This window comes from Cavia porcellus, unplaced genomic scaffold (genome assembly GCF_034190915.1).
Source record: "Cavia porcellus strain 051 isolate PalLab524CR breed Dunkin Hartley unplaced genomic scaffold, mCavPor4.1 scaffold_8, whole genome shotgun sequence".
Taxonomy (NCBI): domain Eukaryota; kingdom Metazoa; phylum Chordata; class Mammalia; order Rodentia; family Caviidae; genus Cavia; species Cavia porcellus.
Genome location: NW_026947491.1, coordinates 47,518,859 through 47,529,534, shown reverse-complemented (window position 1 = coordinate 47,529,534; position 10,676 = coordinate 47,518,859). Strand labels below are relative to the sequence as shown.

General features: G+C 35.1%; 1 pseudogene; it reads left to right on the top strand.

Annotated features, from left to right (window-relative positions):
• Positions 1 to 643: 643 nt before the first annotated feature.
• LOC101788794 (olfactory receptor 6C2-like) overlaps positions 644 to 10,676 on the top strand; it is a 34,406-nt pseudogene continuing 24,373 nt past the window's right edge.

Below are 10,676 nucleotides of genomic sequence, written 5' to 3'. Positions count from 1 at the left end.
AACAGGGTATTTATGATCATAACTTTATATAATATCTCTTTGTGCTGTTAAAATTTCTAAAGCCATCTGATTTTTGGAGAATGGCCTGTTTTATTAATTTTACCTTTTTAGTTAGGAGAGAGATCAGCTATAGTGTCATTTAATGTCAGTCGAGTATAGTTAATTATGGCTCTGGGCTGGGAAAGGCTCAAGCCTGGTTTATATCCCAGTGTTGGTCTTGTTGTTTTGCATCATATAACTTTTTTTTTTTTTTTGAAAAGATCTAGTGGTTCCAAGCAAAAAGAATCTAAAAGGAATTTGTAATTACCTCTTAATTTCAGTTGTTAAACACCTAGAAGATTGATAACAATATAGTACAATATAGGCAGTAAGCCTAAGATAGAACATTAAATGGCTATCAACCATGAGCATTTTAACATTTGAACACTGAAGAAATTTGTGAAACACCTCTAAGCATATGTGTGGATCTGAAAGAAAACATTTGTCATCATACATTACATAAATTTTTGTTTAAAATTATTATTTGACCGGTTTACTCATATTGGTCTGATTTGTATCTTTTGGCTGGAATACAAGAAAAAGACAGCAGAAACAATCCCAATTTTATATTTGAAAGCATGAATATAACATCAGATCAGCAACAATGAATTGTCCACTGCGACCTGTTGTTTCTGTCTTTGCGCTGGTGCTCAGAGCCTTGTTTGCACTTGGGGGTGGGGGCTGGGACTGCTCCAGAGAAGCTCAAAGCATGAAGTTGCAGGGGCAAAATATGGAGGGTGGGTGGAGCATGCAGGGTAGGCGGAGTGCACAGGGTAGGGTGTATGCAGGGTGGGAGGGGTGCAGAGCTTAGACTGCTTGGGAGACTCAAGGATTGCACAGGGCAGGTAGGAACACAGAGGGTGAGCAGAGCACCCAGGGAGGGGGAATGGGGGAGTGGTGAACGCAGAGTGGCGCATGCAGATTGGGTGGGGCGAGGAGCTGGGGTGAGGCGTGAGGGCCCAGAGCAGCCGACATGTACCTCCCCAACACTGTTTGGGTGCACTTCTCCCCTCCCAGCAGGAAAGGCAGGTCAGTGCATAGTGGGGAAAAGAGGACACTGAGAAATCTTTGAAAGGCTGTAAAGAAAGATGCTATGTTATCTCCTAAGTGTGGGGAGGGGGAAAGATCCTGGAGGACCAGAGGGAGAGAAAGACACATTCTTAAAATAAAGGCCCAAAGATGGAGAGTTTTTGTAAACTTGTCATCAGTGTGATAAGCTATAAATAGGTCTGGTTTTGGGGGGGGCAGGAAGTGGTCCCGCAGATAAGCAAATCCAGTGTGGGGCCTGCCCCACAGGGTCATAGTCAGGTGAGGAAACGGACAAAGGTCTAAAAAGATCGGGTCATCACCTTTTTAACCTCTTAGACCAGACGGTAATCGTAATTAGTTCCAAAGCTCGTGTTTCTTGGTCATCACCAGAGGCACGAGTGGAGTTCCCGTGGATTACAGTAATGGCTCTGCCCGTGTGAGCTTAAAGGCTCTAAAGGATGTGAGAATTTACAGTAAAAGCTCTGCCTCGGGGCTGTCTAAAGATGTGAGAGCACCACTCGAGTCCAGGGAATGGGAAGAAAACCTGCATGAGGCCTCCCCCAGGGTTGAGTAATCTCCAGAGGTTGCTTACCTGTGGTGAATGAATTAGACTGGTGTGGCTTGCAATCCAGCAGTGACAAGTCTAGCAGCTCCTGCGTTTTGAGAAGTAAGGAATTAATCCAATATGCAGTCCAGTCCTAAATGGCAGGGGACTCATCAGCAGTCTCTTGTCTGCCGTTCCTGGTCAGGTAACCATCTGATAGAATTTTTGGCGCAGAATGGATCAATCTGATAGAATTTTCTGCATGGCTAAAAAGATAAGAAGTATGAAATAAAAGTGGCCTTTATGTGGAGAGAGACTCCATGAAGCTCTGGGGTCTGGCATTCTCTCTGCCAGACATGTGGTGTGGGGTTCTATATGTAGCTTAGGTTTGGAGTGTTGCCTAAGGGACATTAGTGACACACAGGTAGACCACTGATATTCATTTCATGCCACAGGTAAATCACCTAGGGGCAGGAAAGGTGACCTCGACATAGAGCCCTTTGGTTCTACCTCCCAGCCTTCTACTAGCTACAGTGTCCCATCTGGAGCAAAATCCTTTCATATCATACAGATACTTTTAATTGATGTCTTAGATTCTCCATCACATTAAGCATTTGTTGGAATACAGTGTTTTCTCTTTTTTTTCTTTCACTATTCTATCCAGGTCTGTTTTTATGTTACTAACTTGTATTAAGTGAGAAGCCTAATGGCTGAGGAATAAGTCAGCATACCTATAATCTACTTTCTTTCCATAAAAAATGAGATCTGATATTGTAACTAAGGAAGATTGCTCCTGAACTAAATTCTTTCCAACCTCATGTTCTGCACCCTCCTTAGATTTTGGACTTCTTGAGTGTGGTGTGACTATAGAACAATGTGCCTGGTGCAAGATAAAAGAAGGCCAGAAAATTTCCTTGTTAATTCAACATGCTATCTGCACTGCATCTAAATAGGGAATTCCTTGCCTCACAATTACTTTTGCCTCAAAACTATAATACTAACTCTAGCTCTAATTTCCTTCTTTACCCTGTTATCTCTACTAATGTGAATATGTAGTGAGTTGAAAAACAATTGACTCTATATTTTGATATTTCACTGGTGATAACTCTTTTTGGGGAAGTGTGTTTTTGTTTTTGTTTTTGTTTTTTTACACAGGAACACAATACCTTGTGCTTACTTTTAAACCTCACTTTTCTTTTCAGCCTCATGCTGGGTAAACTGAGAAGAAAATTGAGATCTTCCATTTGGCACTGTCAAGATGTTCAAACTGCACACAGTTAGCCTCACCCCCCTTCCACACATACCTCTTAAAACCATGTCTTCTTGTCTTGTTTTTTCAAGCCTTTTTTTTTTTTTTTTTTTGGTACCAAGGATTGAACTCATGACTTCACACTTGGCAGACAGTGGTTTATGCCACTGAGCTAATCCACCGCTTTCAAGCCATTTTTAGATGAGGTTGGGAAATCCAATTGTTCCTTCAAAGATTATGTAAGTAATAAATTTTTTATAACATCTTGCTATCTTATGTGCACATCAGTTTCCATATGAAAATAGAATTTTTGGTGGAAAACAGTGTAACCTTGTAATTGATAATAAAAAACCTGGATATCTGCATGCAGAAAAATCAAAGCAGATGCTTACCTTGCCCCCTCTATAAAAATAAATTCATAATGAATTAAAATCAAAATGTGTAAACTGAATCTGTAAAAGTGCTAGAAAAAACATAGAAAAAAGTTTACAACACTTGTCTGGGGTATAATTTTATAAATAAGATCCCAAACACAAGAATTAATATGAGAAATGAGACTAAAATTTAAAAAGTTTTCACAGTCCAGAAAACAGAGTAACCAGATGTGGCACTGCATGCCTCTATTTCCAGCAGTTGGATGGCTGAGGCAGGAGGATAGCTCTGAGTTCAAGGCCAGACTATGATACACAGTTAAAGGCCAGCCAAAACTATATAGCAAGACTCTATCTCAAAAAAGCAAAACCAAAAACAAACAGACACAGGAAACAAAGTGAAAAAAAAATATGGAATGGAAGAAAATATATTCAAAACACATCTGATAAGTGATTGATATCCAAAACATATTAGGAACTCAAGCAAAAAAAAAAAAAAAAAAGTAACTTGATTTTAAAATGAGCAGAGGATCTGAACTAATGCTTACAGAAACAAGAGACACAAAAGGTCAAAAATTATGTGAAAGAATGTTTGACATCACTAGTCATCAGGGAAATTCAAACTAAAACCATTATGATGATCACCTCAGACATGCTAGGATAACTACCGTCTTATTAACAAGTGCTGGTGAGGATGGGATGAAAAGGGAGCACTTGCATGCTGTTAGTGGGAGTGTAAATAGTTCAGTGATTCTGTAAAATGGAATGGAGTTTCCTAAAAAAAAAAAAAAAAAAAAAAAAACTAAAAAAGAAAATAGTGTTATTATGTCAAAGAGATATCTGCATTCTTAAATCATTGCAGTATTATTCACCAAAACACAGAGTTAATGTCAAGAGTCTATCAGTGAATGTATAGATATTTAAAAGGCATACTTTTAAAAAGAAGAAAATCTCTCATTTGTGACAACATGAATGAACCTGAATAACATTATATTAAATGAAATAAACCTGACAGAAAAACAATACTGCATGATTTTACTTATATGTGGAATCTAAAAGGTCAAATTCATAGCAGAGTTTCTACTATGGAGGAAAGTTGGGGAGATTTCAATCAAAGAATACAAAATTTCAGTTAAGGGGGATTAGTTCAGGAGATCTATTATACAACATGGTGACTATAGTTAATTACAAGATAAGTGCCCATCAAGGGCAAGCTAAAAAGCAAGATTTAATATATCCACATAATGAAATATTATTTGGCAATAAAAAGAAATGAAGTATTTATACTTTGCTACATTGTGAATGAAGTTTGAAACATTATGTTAAGAGAAAATCAAACAAAAGTGTACATATTCTACCAGTCCATTTAAAGAAAAATCAAGAATTGATAATTTCTCAGAGACAAAATAAATGTTATTAATTATAAGCATCTAAGAATAGGAAGAATGAAATTGGCCATTACTGATTTTCATTTGAGAGTAATTAAGATGTTCTAAAATTAGATAATGTTAATCACTAAAAAAATCTATCTTATACTGAAACAGTCCAAAGTTAATACTTAAAATAATAAGCTATTATATTCACCATTTCAAAGAAAGCCTTAATTTTTAAATTAACTGGTACATATAACAGTAAGGTTGAAAAACTTTAAGCTAAGTGAAAGCTACTTGGCTGCAAAACATACATACTATATGTACAGATATACATTCTTGCCTATGAAACCCTAAAGAAATGTAATAGGGTTTAAATAAACTGAATCCACAATGACTGGACCAGATTACTGTTTGTCTGGAGATGGGGCAGGATGGATGACAGAAAGAAACATAAAGCAGGAACTTTGGACAATGAAATGCCCTGTCTTTAATATGGTATTGGTTACAAAGGAACATAAATTTGTCAAAATTCATCAATTAAAGTTAAATGTAAGGCAGTTTAAAACTATATGTCCATCTATATCAATTATTGTCCCCAGAATTTGCAACCCAGTCTTGACCAGACCAGTCCTTGATTAAATAAGATAATAATCCTCACTCTCCATAAATGAAAAATATGTTTATTGTAATATATATATAAACAAAGGCACTCGTATTTTTAAACCTCAAGAATGTGTTTAGTTATCACTTCATTTAATAAAAATAAAAATCCAATTTACTGAAGAAATTTACTTCTCAAAATTATTCTGAAAACAGGCCAAAAACAAACAAAAAAAAAAGAATAAAAATATTGTAAAAGCTCTTTTGGTAGTATATTTTATAGTTGTGAAAGATGTAGCAAAGAAACTAACAATCTTAAAATGAGTAACTATGAAATTACATTTTGAAAAGATTGACATTGGAAAACCATAAATCTTACAATAAAGTATGGTTTAAACTCTAATGTTACATTATTACACTGGACTGGATTAAGGTAGGATTAAAATGATGCATAGTAATTATTAATTTAAATATATCCATGTATATCTAAATTTAAGATTGTGTGTGAAAATGTATCTATTTTAACATTTTTATTTCTCAAATTTAACATTCACGCCTTTGTAAAGATTGCATGTGGCATATATTATTATGTTTGCTGGAGGGAAATTATGGAAGGATATTCTACAAAATGTTAGTATTTGCAACTTTTTAAAAAGTTTTTTCTTTATCCTTTTGTCTTGTGTTTTGCTTTTCCTTAGCGCATTACAAGTGCTAGGAATATATACCATATATACGATCTTTTATCCAACATACAAGAGAGGGAGAAATGAAATCGATTTTCATTTTTTCCTACCAATCTGTTTTAAATTATTCTGATGCTTTCTGCTATCTCTAGAGGATATACCCCATTGTTAATGTGTTAGGTTTGATGTGGGCTTTTTCCCCGAAGTCCGTTACACAGAAGATTTGTTAGGAATTTCCAAATCCATGTCATCAAGGTCCTTTGTTTATTAACTTTGTTGCATATTTAACACAATACCAACCTCAAGTTTGAGATTGGAGAAATCTTTCTGAGCAAAAATAATTCATAATATCAAATCCTTTAAAGATACCAACTGTTCCTTTTAACATTCTTTTACAATAATGGGAAGTAAAAATGTTTCCTAGGCTTGTGACAGTATGTTTTATATGTGAAAGTTTAATTGATTAAAGATAAATATAATTCTAGTCACTCCAGGTTTCTGTAAATGGGGGATGATGAGAAAAAAATTCTTGAAATTTGATGTTTCCTTCATTTTCAAATTTGTAGCTGTAAGAATAATTATAGGAAAAGAAAAAAATATATATGTATATAAGATAGCTGAAATAATTGCACTATTCATTTATTTAATTCATTGAAAGGAATTGTTCAAGCTTATATTGTTTGATCTATTTTGTATGGTTATATCTAGTAATTGGAGCAACTATACTGAAGACAACAATATGCAATATAATAATCACTGCTATTTTCCTATCATCTTGTTTTGAAATTCTGTCTTGTTTTTATTATTTTTTAATTCTCTTTAAAAAAGAATAATTATAAGTGAACAATTCCTGGAAGGAGACAATTCTGGACGGAGACCTCCAATTCTGTCATTTCAGTAACATGCTTTTTGTAAGATTGACTATATTTGTTTATGAGCTATATAGATATTTTTCCTGAATGTATAAACCTAAAATTTGTGCCTTAATATGTATATTAAGAAATGTCATTTATGAAATACATTACTTTTAATTCATATTCATTAATATGGTAATTTTTATACAAGAATAAGTAAACCATATGAAGACCATATAAAGATGAGGAGCCTATATAAAGGCATAATTTGAGCAATGTGAAGAATAACAACTATCACACCAACAAAAAAACACTTTTTAATGACTTTGGCAGTGTATCACCTGAGCAATGAAAGTTTAAACTCTTCTAAATGAAATACAATCAGTAGTCTTTCAATGTAATTCAAGCAACTACTTAACATCATCAGACAACTCGTGGAAGTGCAGATTTAATGACTAGAAGATAAAGTGGTTTTATAGCACTCACTCAGTAGACCCACATTAGTAGCCACAGAAAAGCAAAGCTCTCTATACACTGTGAAGAGGCAGAGGCAGGCAGGGAGGAGGATGCAGAAAAGCTCTTTACTGCATCTTGAGATGACCTGCTGCAAAGGTCAGGCTAGACTAGTATTCCATGATATCACTAATTCTAAGCAAGCCATGAGCAAGTTCATGCCCTTTCTCTTTGATATTATGATTCCTGGGACCTGACTAGAACTTTCACACAGGTTCTGATCTGGCTTCCACTTCGGTAGGCAGAAATATGTTAACGTACACATACAGTGAGATTTTGCAATATTAAAAATATTGGAATGTACAGGAAAAATTTTGGGTAAGCATTTACTCAAATTTCAAACTATTTAATAAATTTTTGTAATATACAATTTGTATTAGTTGTTGAGAAATGATAGAGACGATTTCTCCACACATTTAGAACTCTAATCTCCTGGCTTCCAGTTTTAATACTCCATGGAGCAAAATATCAGTAAAACAAAAGCAATAGCAAGGAATATATAGCTATTCCTCTGACTGCCGGTTGGCAAAGACAGAGCAAAGAGTGAGGGTAAGGGATATAAACAGAGTTGTGCTTTTTCACAATAAAATCTACTTCAATAACTGAAAAACACACAAACAAAAAGTCAAAATGTCTGAATATAACATGTTAACTAAATAAATTAAAAATTACAGCAAATTTTAGTTAGATCCAAAATAAAAACCATTCATGTGGAAAACTTTTTGTAAAGTTCTTAGCATTGAACATGTATCTGCCACTGCATTATTTATTGATGATAATCTAATAAAATAATAAAATGATATTTACCAATGATATTTGGTATCATTACCAATCATGAAATCACTACTAACTACACTACATTAGTAGTGATTTCATGATCACTAGCTGCAATTTTATCTTCATGATATGAAATTCTATACCCTCCATTCAGTCTGTTGCATATACTTTCAATAAAGTTCTTAATCTCTAGAATTTCTGTTTGGATCTGTCTCGTCGATCTGTAAAGCAGACTGGTGTGAGTCCTTCTGATGGGCACTAAACCTCCATTTCGATTGAAAGAGGCATTGTCATGGGCTCGAGGTTTTCATTTGGACTCAACTGGGGACATTGCTGTGTAATACACACCGTTGGCTGAATATTCTGGGTCTTTAGTGTTGTGAATAGATTTCCTGCACTTTCTTGTGTTAAACCCTGGTTGACCATCATAAAATAACAGAAATTCTATGTCTTGATTCTATTGTCCTCACCACCCAGACTACAATAACACCTTTTCTTCTTCATTAGAATAAGATTATACTGTTAAGTGAAACATTATGAGACACATAAAAGGAAGCTGTGTGAAAGAAAAAATTTAATGAAAGCACAAATGTTAACAATTACACTGCTAGAATTCAGAATCCTAACACCAAATGGAGAATCTGTATAAGGAAAATAAAATCATTTTTTAATATTTAACTTCAATGAAACAAGTGAATATAATACACAAAGTTTAAGATTCAGCCTTAGAGTTTACCTTGTAAGAAAGAACTCTTAGTCTCATTTTAAAAAGTAGAAGTAGAAACTGTTGCTTGGGAAAATTAAATGTGAAGTACACATACAATACAACAGATTTGGAATAAAATACAATGTGAAATAAGTAGCCAAAGTACTTTGAAATATGATACAGAAAAGGCAATTTGACTTTTTAAATATTTACCTTAAAATGACCATAACAACACAGTTGTAGACTCTAAGCCACTTGGGTATCAATAATTTTTGTAAACAAAATACTTAAATGTGTATAAACTTATTTTTATACTTTTCTCACCACCAGTTGGCATTTTACAGAAACACTTCTGAATGATAGATGCCGAATGAATAGAAGTAAGGATCCAATTATGAAAAACAGTTACAACATTTATCCTGCTGTGGTTGACTGATGACCCACAACTAAAGGTCATGATTTTCATCTTCCTCTTTCTCAACTACATGTTGAGTATAACTGGGAACCTCACAATCATCTTGCTCACCTTCAAAGATTCACACCTTAAAACTGCTATGTACCTTTTCCTACAAAATTTATCCTTCTTAGAAATCTCATTTACATCTGCTTGCATTCCGAGATAGTCGTACAAAGCATCCACAGATGACAAGACAATCATAGATGAAAATAGTATCATTCAAATATTTTAAATTGATCTTTTAGGTGTAACAGAACTCTATCTCCTTGCCACCATATTGTGTGACTGATATGTGGCCATCTGCAGACCTCTTCATTATGGAGCATCATGAACAGCAGGTTTTGCAGAAGGCTCATCATTTGTTGCTGGACTGCTGGCTTGGTGATCACACTCCCTCCACTTAGCCTTGGGTGTCTGAAATTCTGTGACTCAAATATTGTTGACCATTTTATCTGTGGTGCAGCCTGTCTCCTAAAGATCTCAGGCTCAGAAACATGGCTCATCAAGGAGATAGTCATCATCAGTAGTGCTAAACTTTATCACTACCCTTCTGTGTGGAGTTCAATCCTATGTATATATCATCAAGACTATTCTATGATTTCCTCCTGCCCAAAAGGAAAAAAGGCACTTTATACCTGATTCCTACAATCATTTCCCACATGGTTGTGATTTCCATCACTTATGGCAGCTGTATCTTCATCTGTGTTATATCTTTAGCAAAAGACTCAGTGGCTATTAATAGGGTTTGACAGTCCTGACTAAACCCTCATTGCTCCTACACTAAACCCTTTCATTTAGAAAAAAGTAAGTAAAACAGGCCTTTAAGGATTAAATAAAAAGAATACCACTGACTTAAAGAGGTACTCCATTTGCTAATGTGGAGGAATCAAGTTTTAGTAAAAACCACTAGCCCTTCATAAGCTAGATTTTCAACATTTTAATCTTTTGTTTACTAGCAAAGAATATTCATATTCATCAACAATGAAATAGTATATCCTTCTAAAAAACTAGAACTGATTTCACATACAATCAAAATTTAACATAACTTTAAACAAAAATAATAATAATTGAGGTTGTTCATCACTCCATGGACTAAGGGGCCTCAAACCCTTACTCATTTTGTGAACATAGAGGGTGTCAAGATCATGAAACTCAATCCCTTCCTCACTCCATAGACCTATAGACTGCCAAGAACATCTGCACCATCTCCCTCCCCACTCTATAGTCTTGGTGGTAGCCAGGATCATCAGCCTCCTCTCTCTCACTACACAAACCTAGGAGCTGAGTGGATTGTAGGCCTCAACAATCCCCCACCCCAAGACTTGCTCCACTGACCCATGGGGCAAGTGGGATCCTTCTCACTCCACTGTCCTCAGGGGCAAGCAGGATCAACTGTATACCATCCTCTTTGCCCCAAAACCTCAGAGATTTGTGAGATTATCAGTCGGTGTGATAATCACCCCAAAAGACCCCAGTAGCTC